Genomic DNA, 14,837 nt, shown 5'->3' on the forward strand with positions numbered 1-14,837 from the left:
CTGCATCCAGCATCCGTTCCCAGCACCCCCTGTCCCCGCTCCAGGCCGAGCTCATCTGGGGCCTGCTACCAGGTACAGTGACCCTCCCCTTCCCTTGCAGACATCAACTGTGAGTCAGCACTGAATGCAGGTCCCCAGTATACCCATACCTTGCCAGCCTCATCCTCAGTGCACACTCCCAGCCGTAGGGATTTGGGGTGAGTGAGACACAGCCCCGTCCTCCGGCCTTGGCCTTTCTGATTCAGGAGGCTGACACACACATGCACCAATGAGGGACACAAATACACTGTCTTCTGTGACGGGGGGGGGGGTGAGCCTGGGAGAGCCCAGAAGAAGCCTGGAGGGCTTCCTGGAAGAGGTGGTGCCAAAGGTGTGCGATGTTCCATATGATCTCTGCAGTCCTTGGGTGTAAGCATCCCAGAGAAAGACACCTCCATGGGGACTGTTGAGTCTATCGCTACTGGCTATGTGGCATTTGGTGACAAAGTAACAAATGGTCCGAGCTTCCTCTGCCTAGTCCTGGATTGTTGGGGGTCTGGTTTCTTCAGGGCGACAGAGACACAGCCATGGCTGACTGTTCTGGGGCCCCGGCTCCTGCCTTGCTCCTCTCTCAAGAACACGGGACACTGCGGTTGACCCCTAAACAGCTCTGTTCTTCCACCCCCCTGTCTCCGTACCCTTTGCACTACGATGGGGTAGCTCTTCCCATCAGGGGAGGGGTCTAGATCCCCCCGCTTTGAATCTGCACTGGCTCCGTAACTTGCTCTGGCCGACAGAATGTGGTGGAAATGATGCCGTGCCAATTTCAGGCGTAGGCCTCAAAGAGCCTCGTGGCCTTGCGTGCCCACCCTCTTGGGACCCTGGAACCACCATGTGCAGAAGCCCAGATGGCCTCCTGGAAGAATGGAACACATGTAGTCTACTCACCACCACCCTAGTCGCCCCGGCCAACAGCCAGCCAGCAATCAGCCGACCTCTGCCATTGACCACACATGCTTGAGGGAGCCTGGAAGACCTGCCCGACCAGCTAGCTGCTCAGCTAACTCAACAGTTGGTGCAAGCTGGTACATTTCGGGGTGGTTATTCTGCAGCAGAAACTAACAGATCCAGGCATCCCAGCATTCTGGGCAGGATGCACAGGCTGCAGGATTTATAGGCAGAGGCCTGGCTGCAGACAGATGGACTGGCTGGCCTTGGGACCTTCACCTGGCCCTCATGTTTGCTGTTACCTGGGTTCTGCTGTACAGCTAGGATCTACAGTCCTCACAGTTACAACCAAGGTATAGTTGGCCTGGTAGTGGCTGCGCCTAAGCCATCTGGCCTCCTCTACGGTTTCCTGGACCTACCCAGGGCCTTCCAGCCGCTTTCCATGACACTCCAGGTGAAACCCAAATGCCACACCATCCCACACCATGCTCCCTATTCCCACCCTGCTCCCAGGTTTGTGCCTCTCACTGCACTCCAGACACACCTGCCTCCAACCCATAAGACCTAACCTGACCTCCGGGCCTTTGCATGTGCAACTCTCCTGACTAGCATGCTCTTCCAGGATACCCACACGGCTCCCCCCCTTTTCCTTCAGGCTCTGACCCAGTAGGCTTTGTTAAACAAACCAGAGATCACAGATCATTCTTACCAAATGGCCTGTGTCACTGTCCGCTTTATTTCTTTTCAGAGCAATTAGCATGACTGGGTGCAAAAGTGTCCACAGTGTGAGACATCCAGAGGGAGCCAGCGAAGGTTAGGAAGGGAGGGTGGGATGCTGAGAAAGACGTCGGCGTTGGGACCTTCATAGCACACAGCCACTGCCTGGGAGCTGATGTGTCCTGAAGCAGCCTGGCACCCCCCACTGCCAGACAAACCAGCAGAGACACTGTTGGCAGTGCTTTAGCCACATGTAGGAGCTGGTATCTCACTCGGCAGCACAAGCCCAGGTTTATGGCCATGGCATAACTGCTTACAAGTGTTGTGCAGGTGACACATGTTTGTCAAAAACACCTCGTCTTGAGGTGGCCACAGAGAGCAGTTCCCTGGAACACAAGAGGCTTCACAAAGCAAGGTGTCCCTGGGGCTCCTGCCTTCTGAAACCCCTTAATCGAGGGCCCACCATTTAGGTCCCTTCTCAGAGTTTCTAGAGCCTACAAAAGAGAGAAGTCTCTAACTGGAGCTGGGACTCCCCGGCCGCAAACAGGAGCAACACCGGGTGGCCTGGCTCAGCCTCGGAAGCTGGGAAGGGCACCCTCCAGGCCCAAGGAGGCCCAGGGCAGGCCCAGACCCACCATGGATCCAGGGTTCAGGGACAAAGCTCTTCTGTACTCCGTGAGGGGCCCCATGGCAGACCCATCCCAGAGTCCTGGACCAGTCACCAGGAGGGAGAGCTAGGGCCTGGTTGGGGTCCCAAGGGACCATGCAGTCTCGTGGTAAAGAGCATGGAGTCTGGAGCCAGACTGCCTGGGATCAAATTGCAGCTCACTCCATCACTGCCCTGCTGAGTGACCCCAGGCAAGCCTCATAACGGCTCTGAGCCTCAGCTTCCGCATCTATAAGATGAGTGTAAAAACAGTGTCTCCTCACAGGGTGGCGAGGACCCCCACGGAATGCTCAGACTGGGCCCCAGCACATCACAAATGCTGCAGAAGTGAGTTGTCATCCACATCATCAGAGGCCATGACTCTGCATCACTCAGAGCAAGGGTGGAGCCTTCCCAGCAAGGATTCGACTCTGTTCCAGGTTTGAGGCTGCTGGGGTACTGCTCCCAGGGCTCTCCCTCCCCTTACTGGGCAAGGAGCTGGTGGGGAGTGAGAGGCAGGAGTTAAACCTCAGCTGCTTCATCATCAAAAGGACAGCAGGAGGGATGAGGCAGGGGTGAGAAGCAGAGGTGGCAGGAGGTTTTCAGGCCCCCAGGAACAATGTGCCCAAATAGTTTCACAGCAGCTCAGGGGAGCCCATGGGATGGAAACGGAAAGGCAGGCTGTCATGTCTGATCCCTCCACTGACAGCCCCAGGGTCCTGGGTCCCAACCCACCAGCCCTACTGTGCACAGCCAGACACCAAGAGGAAGGAACACAGAACCCGCCTTCAGAGAATCAGAGACAGACTCCACGTTGGGGTCACCCAACACGGTCGTTGTGTGGCCATTACAAACTCAACCCTCCTCTGTGATCCTGTTTCCTCATCCTCACAAAAACATCCATGGATGGGGCGCCTGGGTGACTCTGTTGGTTAAGCGTCTGACTCTTGCTGTCAGCCCAGGTCACGATCTCAGAGTCAGGGGACTGAGCCCCACATGAGGCTCTGCACCGACAGCATGGAGCCTGCTTAGGATTTTCTCTGTCCTTGCCCCTTCCCCACTCTCTCTCTCTCTCCTTCTCAAAAAATGATAAAGAAAGAAACATAGAAAAAAATATCCATACATGGCTACACAGGGCCTCCTGGGGCACCTGCACGTACCAGGGATCGCAATGGTAAAAAGAGGGAGAGGGGAGAACACGCGGACAGCAGGCATGAATGACTGCAGGTGTGCTACAAATGATCAGAGATCTGAAGAGCTCAATTCTTAGGAGTTTTAAAAAGGCTTCTTGACATGTGACTGGAGAAAGGGGGCCCAGTTAGTAAACGGTGCTGGGACATCGGAACCAATTCCAGACACATTAAAAATCTATATTTGAAAAAGAGAAGTTGAAGAGGGGGATATTCTGGGGGAATATCTTTCCAAACTTGGGGTTGGGAACAATTTCTTTAACAAGGTGTTAAAAGCTCAGTAAGCATAAAAAAAAAAAATCGATAGGTTTGACTGCAGGAAAATGTAAATTTCCCTTCACCAAATGACGGGTGAAAAGACAAATCACTAAAAGCAGAAGACCTCTGGCATATGTACAACTAGCAAAGGATCAGTATCCAGAATACATAAAGAAGTCCTACAAATCCACAGGAAGAAGAGAGGCAATGAGCAAAAAGACCACAGCAGGCATGTCGTAGAGGAGGAAATGGAGTGCACAGATGAACACGGGAAAAGCTGCCGGATGTCACGAGGATGCAGGGAAGTGCAAGGTAAGGTCCCCATGAGAGATTTCACATCCATCAGGCTCACAGTGAGGAAGACATGTGACATCTGAAAGCACCGAGGGTCTGAGAGGATCAGCTGGCACCCACGGTTGATGAGTGTGAAACCTGGTCTGGCCACACTGAAAACCACTTTGGCCTTTTCTTGTTAGGTTGACCAGTCCCATACCTTAGAACCCTGCAAATCCACTCCCAGGAGTCACACAAGGCACACCCAAGAAGAGTTCGTCGCAGCACTGTTAGCAAGAGGAGGGGAAGAAAGGAAATGACCCAGATACTCATTGACAGAGCGATGCAAAAAGAAATTGTAGCACAGTCACACAATTTCTTTCCACACTGGTGACAGCAAACTCCAGCTACACAGTAGCACAGCTCAAGCTTAGAGACAGGGAAATGTTGAGTACAAAAATGCAAATTTTAGAGATCTACATACAGAGAGCAAGTTTTTACCGCTTGAGAACAAAGAAGCAATCTAATGTTTAGGCTTATTCAGTCGGCCTGTGAGCAAGAGAATGGCAAACAAACAAACACCAAATTGCAGAGAGGGGTGACCTCCAGGCAAGGAGAAGATGGAAGTGACTGGGAATGTTCTAGTTCTGGAGTTGAGCTGCGGGCCCACGGATGTTCATTGTCTCACCATCCTTCATAATGCACGAAACACACGAAGTATTAAAACAGAACAGAGGCAAAGGAGAAAAACAAGAAGAGAAACATGGTGTGGGTCCAGACATATCCAGTATGATTTCCTTGTCACACACATAGTTCACTGTTTTCACGTGGTGTCACGGGGGGTACCAAGAGTTCCGTCAAGAGGCCAGAGTGGGAAGTGAAAGGACAGGCAATTGGACGAGGGCATTCTTCCCTCTGGGCCTCAGTTTCTCCATATGCAAGATAAGGGGGTGTACCAGGAGTGGCAAATGGCTGGCGTGCATAACCCAGGTCTCCCCTTCCTCACCCGCTGCGGACACTACTCATGGATTGCAGCACTGTTTCACATGGAGCACAGACACGCAGCATTGGACTCCACAGCTGGGCCCTGCAGGCTGCCAGGGATGCCAGTCTGAGAGGGCACACTAAGTGATACTTACATGCTGATCTGGAGAGAGTCCATCCAGCTGTGGCCTGGAAGGTTCTGAAGCCTCACCAGCAGTCACTAGCTAGTCTGAGAGGCAGGGGCCCTAGGGAGGAGCCGACTGGCTTTGGAACTGACCCTAGCCGGACCCTGGCAGCGTGCAGCCTCAGCTTCTACACAGCCCACGCCTGTGGCCTCTGGTCCGCCGTGGGGGGGTCCCTGCCCCCCCCATCATCTGACCAGAGCCCGTGCTCTCATCCGTCGGGTGGGCAGGCTCATGTCTACACTCTGCGGGTGAGCTCTGCTGGACCTGAAAACGGCAAGACAGGCAAAGGGCCAGGCAGGAGCTCAGCAACACCCTCTAGCCCAAAGAGCCATGGAAGCGGCCCCATTGTGCCAGATTCAACAAGCTCTCTGAGGCAGGAGGATGGCATTCCTTTCACCACCGCCTAGGCCTGTCTGGGCCTGCAGGCCTTTGCTCCTCTGCTCCCCTCCCTACCTGCCCCCCCTGCCCCCGCCTGTCCCCTCTTCCTCCCCTTATGGTCCCAGCTCACAAGACTCCTCCTTGGTTGTGCTATTCCATCTACCTCCCACCCCCACCCCCCCCAGTGACCGCTGACGTCCCTTCCTCTAGACAACCACCACACAGAGGTCAGCTTTTCTGAGGAGAGCTTGTGTGCTGGGTCTGGTCCAGTTTCTGTGGGTGTCTGTCCCCTCCAGTATGGGGAGCCCAGCAGGGTCCACCTCACAAAATAATACCATCAAACAGCCACAATTCCTTGGAATCAATGGGCTTCTCCGAGAACTGTCCACCTACTGCCTAAGCCGCACAGCCAGTGAGGTTGGCAGTCGGGGAATGGTACCTCCCTCCCTATTCCAACAGTGAGAAACTCAAGGGCCACAGAGGTGGGTGAATTCTCCAGCATCACTGCCCACCCTCCAACCTTCTGGGAGGCTGAGAAGCTTTTCTGTCATGTCCCATCAGGGCCCTCAAACCCCAGGAAACACCTCATTTCCCCAGAGCAGGGGCCTGCTGAGTGACCACAGCCCCTAATCATGAAGCATCTGGTTTCATCCGTGTCCCTGCGGATTCTTTTAATAACGAGATCATGTGGAGAGACATCATACCCAGGGACGTGATGCTTCGGCGATTCGTCTCTCTTTCATTTTGTTCACCTGATACATGTTTTAAATGACTACTGGGCTATGTACACAGGAAGCCTTGATTCGCTAGAAAGAACCGTGGTGGGTTTTCTTAGAAGACAAGGTCAGGAATTTAAGGCATCCAGACGTGTCCAATGAGCAGAGTGGAGACAAAGATGTCTCTCCTGCTGCTGTGTCTTGGAACACAGCTGCCCACACACACCCACCACAACCTCGGATCAGAGCCTGCCACTGATATCCACTGTGTGAAAGGGCTTGGAACCCACTGTCATCTTTATCACCATCCCTCTTCCCCAAGAAGCAAACACCATGGGCTTGCAAAGGCACTCCAACAGGAATGCTCACTTGTGTTCCCAGGAATACACACAGATGCCAGATATTTACTTCTGGTTCCAACTTCTCCTGGGTTCATCCTCTTTCAAGTCCTGGAAACTCTGGGCACCACTTCTTGCCCTACAATCCCTCCATCAGATCCCCCCATCGCCCACTCTCCCAGGAAGCTCCCCCCACCTGGACATCTCCAAATCCTACTCAAAGTCATCTCTGACTCCCCCTCTTCCAGGCAGTCTCCTTGCCTTCTTGCTGGCCTCTTTACACTAATTTCCTGCTAGAACGATCATAATGGGTTCAAATGTTGCTGCTTGCACACCTATCTCCCCCGTCACGGGGCAGGTGGTGGGAGCAGGGCACAGGGCTGATGTACCCCCGTTACCTCCAGCCCCTCAACATGGGCCCGGGCACATTGGTGGGGGGGTGGAGTAGGGCCTCAAAGAAGCATGATCTAAATCCCTGGGCTCTGTTTTCCTCAAACTTAGAGTGTAGTGAAAGAGCTCTAATGACAAAGAAGGTAAATTCTAGGTATTCTGAACAGAGACCAGGCAATCCTTTCCTGAGTATTTCACAGTGAAGCCAAGACCTCATTGGTGAGTAACTGTCAACTGCCCAACAATGGGAGTGAAGAACTTTCCCAGGAGAGAGAGAGTCACAGACAAATGTTGTAAGGTGGGAGGGAGCAACTTGTGTAAGGACCGAAAGGCCAGTGGTGCCTCAGCAAAGCAATGGGGCGATGGGCAAGAGTTCATGGATTATGCATATCGGTTAGGTTAGGATGGGTTATGCTGCATAACACACAATTCTCTAAATCTCCGTGGCCTACAATAAAGTTTCTTTATGTCTCAGACTACACGCACATGTGGCTCTCCTTCGTCTCCTCTCCCCTCTGGACTCAGGTTGACAGAGCAGTCTGTCTCTGTCTGGAATATTGCCATTGTCGTGGAAAAAGGAAAAGAAAAGTGGTAAATTACTCACTGGTTCTTAAAGCGTGTGCTCACATCTGTTTTCACTGTTCACCAGCCCCTCTGCCATGCCTGAGGACAACATGGGCCATGCTGTATAATCCTCCAACCGAGCAGGGCACTTCGATACAGGGCACCGAATGTGGGGGAGTGGTAATCCAGTTCCACACCGTGCTTATGATTTTGACGTCTTTCCTAGGATCAGTGAAATCTGTTGAATAAACTGTTCATTTCTAAAAATCCCTCTGGCTGTAGTGAGAGACACAGATTGGAAACGGGCAAGGGTGGGATTCGGGAGAAAATTCTGGAGGCTGCCTCAGTTTCCCAGGGAAAAAAAAAGAAAAGTACTTTACACTAGGGTCATGGCAGTGGAAATGGAGAGAAGCCAAGAGGTTTAAAAGATGGAAGGATCTAGTGATGTACAAAGAGGAGCAGAGGTGAGTGAATGTGTGATGCCAGAATGGTGAAAAGATACAGCAGGCTTGGCTTCTCATGTCTTAAACAGTTGCTGGCTCCCATCTTTGGGGAGGACCAGCTACTCTATTCTCTACTTGTCCTTGGGTTCTCTATGTTCTCCTAAGAAATCTCCCTTCTTGCTTGAAAAAAAAACAAAAACGGCTGAACTAAATAAAGATGGGAACACATGGATGTGGTGAGCAGGCGAGTGAGCTGACAAATGAGTGACACAGTGACCAAGGGAATTAATTCATGTCTCCAAGTGTTAAGAGTGAAGAGAAACTAGACTCAACCAGAAGAAAAAGAAAGTCCTCCCACTGGGCATGCCTCAAAAGGATCCCTTGCCTCCCTACTGACACATCAGGCATCTTTCTTCTTCCACGGGGCTATGACCAATTTCGGCTATAACAGAGAAAGGGGAGTGGGTGAGAGAAGAAGAAGGGAGGGACAGGGAGGCAGAGGAAGGATGGACTCCATGGACATATAGCAACCTCTATAGAATCCTCTCCTCTCCTCCATGTAGCCTCCCTCCCTATGCTTTCTTTTCAGAGTTCCAGACTTGACTTTCGGTGGTGGGAGGGCTTGGGATTCACAAACACCTCAAAAGAGAATTTCTGTAGCAGCAGCATTAGGCCACCTTACAGGAATTTAGAGCCTTGGGGTCCACACAGGCACAGAAAGCCGTGGGGTCTCCTCTGCCCTGGATGTTCTCATTAGCCAAGAAGTGGAAGGTTCAGACACAGAACTGTATGGTTGTGGACTCAGTTCAGCGCACCCACGGGGACAGCAAACAAGATGCTCCCTGTGGCAGCAGAGGGAGTATTGTGGTCACTGTCCATGGTGCTTACAGGCTGACTCGCCTGGAGAAGCTTGTTCTAAGACCCAACCACACAGGATGTCAGAGCTGAGAGGGCTCCAGGATTTCAACTTTCCCAGTGCCTCATTTTGCAGATAAGAAAGCACAAGTCCAGAGAGGGGAAAGACTTCCCTCGGGGCCACACAGTGGGTGGCACCGAGGGACTGGAAGCTAGCCTCTAGATGCTTGCTCAGACAAAACTCATTTCCTTGGAAGGCTCCTGGGATTTCCCCCCAGAAACCCAGAATAATTAGACCCTGAAAACTCACTGGAGCACATAGTAGGTACTCATTGGACACTGGTTGACTGAATAAACGATTATACCGGGACGCAAAAAAAAAAAAAAAAAAAAATCTTGAAGCTGGGCTTGGGCCCCAGATCCTGAATTCAAACAGGAAGTCGTGTTCCTTTTTGGTATGGGTGAAATGGTACCGAAGAAAGCAGTGGGGGAAGGTAAGAAGTGCTGCCACGAAGACAGTGGGGTGGCGGGAAGAGGATAAGAGCAGGTGCAACCCAGGATATTGAGCACAGAGGAGGGCAGCAACTGGACACTAACCTCTGTTCTCTCAGGTTCACTCCCACCCAGGAAAACAGGTTGAACAGCTCAGGAGTTTCCTTAGGGAGGGTGGTCACACGACCTCAATCTGGCCATCCTCCCTGGCCACAGTGATTGGCTCAGCACTGGGTATGTGCCAGTCAGGTCCCAGTGGGTCCAGACCTTAGGGCTGGAATCATAGGGAATGAGGGGTTCTTTTTCTGTTGGGAGGCTGAAGGTGACTGTTGGGGGCCATCTTGCTTTCCTAACAGAAAAGCCCAGCTGAGAATGACACCAGCACAGAGGAAAGTAAGCAAGGCCAAGAGGTCGGGAAAGATGATTGCTACTGATGTCATCAAGCACCCAGGTACGGCCTTGCCTAAAACTGTCTGCCCTTAGCCTTCTTAGGTACGTAAATCATTCTCTCCTGCTTCGTTTGATTGCTTGTTTAGGCCGATTTGGTTTTTCTGTCACTCAGTGGCTATCAAAAAACAACAACAACAACAACAACTCCAATTGTTCCTTGAAGTTGTCTAAATGGAGCATCCTGGAATTGTGACAGTATGGATTTAGGCTAGGTTCACGGGGGACTTTGAGATAACAGTGCAAAACTCCACAGTCTAACCTGGAGATCCAAATGGATTCAAACCGTATCTGTTGGCGGCCTGCTATAAGCTGGGCCAGTCACATTACCCAAATTAATCCTCATAGGACCGACCCTGTTAAGGTAGCAACTGATGACCCCATTTTAGAGGACGTGGCAGAGGCTCAGAGAAAGGAGGTGACAAGGCTATAGCTTGGAAGTGTGGAGCCAAGATTGCACACCTGGATTCTGCTGTGTGCAGCCTGAGAAGCCTCATGGTATGGCCTGTCCGTGTGTCAGGGCACCTGGCCCCACGCCTGGCATTCTGTGGGTGCCTGAGACTTGGTAACTGTCATGTGCCTGTTACAAGACTCAAAAAAGCAATGTGCACTGAAGGCAGGCAGGGACCTTCTTTCCCCAGCACTAACACACCTTCCCAGTTCCCCAAGGACTAGAATCCCTCTCTTTCCCTTGCTTTCCTTGGAAGAGTCCTGCTCTTGTGACCACAGGGCAGTCCCCCATTCACAGCCGGCATTGGGAGCTGCTACAAGGGAGGCCAAGAGCCTTCACCCCTCCACTATGCCTGGGGACATCTCTTTCCTTGGAGCCTTGGGGAACCTGACGCCCGACTTGCACACCCGAGGTCTTTTCCAGAACATGCCAAGAGTCTCACTCGGTTTAGAATGGGATGTATCCATCACTGCACTTTCCATGTCTCACTCGTGCACTCCTTTCTGTGCACTGTGGCCTCCCGTGCCTGCCACAGGAAAGGCCAAGCTGACAAGAACTCAACAGCTTAGCACTTGAAGGGACACACGAGGCAAGAGCTGACAGCTGGAAAGTTCTATTTAGAAAAGACCTCACGCTTAAAACTGAAGAGGCTGTCAAAGCCCTCAGGGTCCAGAAGCAGTGCTTGGGCCAAAGTGAACTGGAAGAATTCATGACGGCTGGAGGCTCTGGCCATGATGGGGGAGGAGAGGGTGTGGTGAGGTCCCTTGGGGTGACCCGAAGGCCCACTGCGTGCAGGGTCAGGTTGGCCAGAGAGGAAAAGGCAGAGGCTTGTCTCAGAGGTGTTCACAGACCAAACATGAATGGGCCAACCAGACAGACAGAGCACCGTAGCTCATGGGTGTAGAGTACAGGGACAGGGGCAGAGATCCAAGTCTGCTGGGGAACTAGTTAAGAACAGAGAAATTTTAACCAACACTAGAAGGCTGTATCAGTTGGATGTGTTTGGCTGAAGTGACAGAAAACCCTACCAAGAGTGGCTTAAACTATGAAGGCATCTAACATTGAATGTTTAATGACAATGTGAGAGATGGGAGGTCCAGAGGTGGTCTGGTGGCTCACAATGTCATCAGTGACCCAGGTGCCTCCTGCCTCTCCGTTATACCGTTAACAGAATATTGGTGTCACTGGTTCACGGTTGCCGTGTGGCTGCTTCCACTCCAGCCGTGACATCTGCACAGTTAGCACTCAAGTCGGAAGCAAGGGGGCACCTTCTTGAACCCTGCCCACCTCTACTCAAGAAGGAGAATCTCTCACAGAAGCCCCCAAAGACTTCCTCTAATACCTCATTGGCCAGAACTGGGTCCCGAGCCCCTTCCCCAGCCAGTCACCAGCTGCAGGAAAAGTGGTTGCCGTGACTGGCTTGGACCAACCCTGATTCCTCCAAGTGGAGCATCCACAGGAAGAAGGCAGGGCGGGCTGGACAAAGGCTACTATGTGAGCATCTGACACCATCCAGCTCGAAGGGACAAGTGGATAAGGGAGCTGAGGGCTCAAAGCACAGGGGATGGAGAGCAGAAGGAATGGCACAGAGGTGCAGAGGTGTGGGGACAGCTTGGGTGCTCGGGATTACTGCTGGTTCATTACCGTGGGAACAGAGCACAGGTGGGAAAGTTGGGCAGGTCCTCATTTTCCAGTTTAGGCCTGGAGTGGGGCAGGCCTTAGGCTATGGGGAGCTCCTAGGAGACGCTGAGCATGAGAGTGAGTGCGGGAGCAGAGGGGAAATTGCAGTTTTGTACGGGCACTTTAGGAACGGAGTAGAGCCATTCTGTGACAGCCAATAATGTCGCTAATAAAACTCTGGTGGCCTCTATTCAAACGGATGATTATAATTGACAAGAGAGAGCAAACATGACCTTAACTCATACATTTGGTAGTGGCAGCTACCTGTTTCTGGATATTAGAACGCACACCCTCAGCCTGGTCCTTTAGACAGCTACTATGTCACACCCGCGAACCTGTGGCCCCCACCGGTCCCACCTTCCCTCAGCCTGGCTTCCAGCCGGAGGCCCCAGGGTGCCTGAAATGACTCGGTGCCCGGTGTTGTCATGTACACGGGATGCCCCCAGCTCGAGGGTGGGGCTGACTGTGTCCCACTCTCCAGAAAAGACAGCAGAGGCTAGAAGTGAGTGGGGGCTTGCTGTGAGGTGTGGGGTAGGGTGTGACACCAGAGCCCCTACCTTTCCCCGTCCACCGTGCTATGTATGACTTCAGGACTTTAGGAAGTTTGCTTATTGGCTAAACAAACCCAAGGGGGGCTCAGAACTCCTGCTCACTCCAGCGCTCCACCAGGGGGGGTCAGAGGATGGGAAGGGAGAGGACATGGGGAGGGGAGGGAGGAGGGCTCTGCTCTGTGCCATGCTCACCCATGCAGAAGGACACACATGTGACCCCATAAACGTGTCATCCATCTGTTATGCCCTGGGGCCCTCCAAGCCAAGTGTTAAGAATACCCTGCTCTTGCAGGGACCACACAGTCCGGGGGTGACCAGGTGGGCAGGTGCACCGCGGGGGAGGCCCTCATGGTCCAGCCCGTGTCTGAGAGGGCAGCAGCCCTAATGAAGACCCTCTGTTCCAGGAAATCACATCCTGGGATGGACAGGTGCCCGGGTTGCCAGGTCAGCCAATTCTGGCCTTAAAGGGCAAGCTGGTATCATCCAGGCGGCTGATTTTTTTTAATTAAATGGCACATTGAGAACCCACTAGTCAAGCCCCAATCCTGCTCTCTTGTAGCCCTCAGCCTCAGCTTTGATTTCTTCTGGCGCCACAGCTTCTAAGCTTCAAGTTGAGTACCATTATGTATATCAATTCTGTTCCCTTCCTGCGTTGACTTTAGTGTTAAGAGGCCACCCCAATAAACTCCCCCTCGCACACAGGCCAGTAGGCCTCTTTTCATGCAGTTCTGTAAAACGTTGAGCTGAGGGTTTAGAATCACAAGGCTTGGAGGGGCCTGTCTGACCAAGCAGGGCGGGTGGGCGGGCACCAAGGATTCACCCAGAAAACCTCAGCCAGCAAAGTGTCAGGCCGCCAGGAGAGCTGCCGCCAGGGATTGAGTGGGTTTAGAGGAACTCGATTAAGTGGATTCATCCAGCTGCCTCCAGGACAGCAGGCCCCGGAGGGGGGCTGTATGTGTGAAAGATGGAGTGTCCCAGCTGCCTGGACCCGCCCTTTCTCCAAACCAGGTGGCGAGACATGGCGTTGGAATAGGAACACTGGCATTCAAAGCTGGCTCCATCACTTAGTCATCAAAAGGAAAATGAGCCTCAGTTTTCTTATCTGTAAACTGGGACTCTTGAAAGCCCTCCCTCTTAGGGTGGGGGGGGGTAATTAAGCGAGGTAACACCGGGTTAGCTCGGAAGCTGGTTGGGGCTGAGTGTACTCCCAGACACGCTATCATTGCTGTCGTGATCCCTGTCTTCCAGGGCAGGGTCGGAATGCTTTCTCCATAAAGCATTTTACTCCGCCTATGTGTCTGCCACAACTCCTCATCTCTGCTGTTCTGGTGCAAAACAAACCTTAGCCATAGGTAGTCCGCACTCTCCAGCACTGCTTTCTGGGTGATGGGGGTTCAGGCACCTGGGACCCGCCATGTGTCGCAGTCGCATTTTCAGCAGTGGGCAGGGCTGTTTTCCCAACAAGTTACACTTGGCCTTGGATCACTAACCCTGTTCTAGGAGGCTGGCTGGGCATGAGTCCCCTGGAGTCCCCTAAAGTCCCCGGGCAGAGGCTCATGTGCCCTGGAATCCATACCTCCCGGCCCCCAAGCAGTGGGGCAATTAGTAAATCATGCCCCTGGGGGCCTTGCAGCTAAGACCCGAGTGAGTGGCGCTCTGTCCCTTATTCAAACGACCTGGAAACCCAGTCGTGGGAGACAGGGGATTCGCCCAGGTTACACAAACTCAGTTCAGACTTCCTGGGGCACTGTGACCTGCTCTTCATCACTGTCAGTGACAAGGGAAAGGCCTCAGGTGGGAGGGGTGTGTGGGCAGGAGGACCTGTTGGGTCACGCTAGCCTGGCCTGTCAAGGAGCAGCTCTGGGTGACACATGGCCCACGTGTGTCACCTTTCAGCTTGTAAGAGAAGGTCCCTTTGGAAGCACTGGCTTCTGTCCTTCGATGGAGAGCCGACTGCGTGCCAAGCACAGCAACCCTACGAGTCAGGTTGGGAAAGCCGGGCACAGAGAGGTCAGGGCTATTTCCAGGTCACACAGCAGGTAGGGGCAGAGCTGGGGTCTGATGCAGACCTGATGCCCAGGCCCACACTCTCTACTTCCCCAGGAGCCATCATGACACATGCCAGTGTCCCTCGGAGAGGTACCAGCTATCAGCCCCGGGAGCCATCCCTGCCCAACAACCAGGCAGTCATAAAAGGGAGGAAGGACAGGGACGTCTCCAGGGTGCCAGGCTGGGTTTGAATCCTGACTCTGTCTCCGGGTGAGTCGCCAAGTCCTCCTGTCCCCATGGTGCTGAAATCAGCAACTACTTTTTAAATTTTTCTAATTAACGTTTTTTATTTAGTTTTGAGAG

At 52.9% G+C, this 14,837-nt stretch overlaps 1 long non-coding RNA gene across 3 annotated transcripts; it reads right to left on the bottom strand.

Moving 5' to 3' along the window:
* Positions 1 to 1,629: 1,629 nt before the first annotated feature.
* Positions 1,630 to 9,631, bottom strand: LOC122212810. Of its 3 annotated transcripts, none has more exons than XR_006199334.1 (3): positions 9,462 to 9,631; positions 7,607 to 7,788; positions 1,630 to 2,030 (listed from the first exon to the last, which is right to left on the bottom strand). It is a non-coding gene; the product is annotated as an uncharacterized LOC122212810 (long non-coding RNA). The 3 variants fall into 3 exon arrangements; XR_006199333.1 differs by lacking the exon at positions 1,630 to 2,030 and adding an exon at positions 3,706 to 4,703; XR_006199335.1 differs by lacking the exon at positions 1,630 to 2,030 and adding an exon at positions 4,715 to 5,444.
* Between the last annotated feature and the right edge of the window lie 5,206 nt (positions 9,632 to 14,837).

Source organism: Panthera leo, assembly GCF_018350215.1.
Source record: "Panthera leo isolate Ple1 chromosome F3 unlocalized genomic scaffold, P.leo_Ple1_pat1.1 chrF3_random_Un_scaffold_30, whole genome shotgun sequence".
Classification (NCBI taxonomy): Eukaryota; Metazoa; Chordata; class Mammalia; order Carnivora; family Felidae; genus Panthera; species Panthera leo.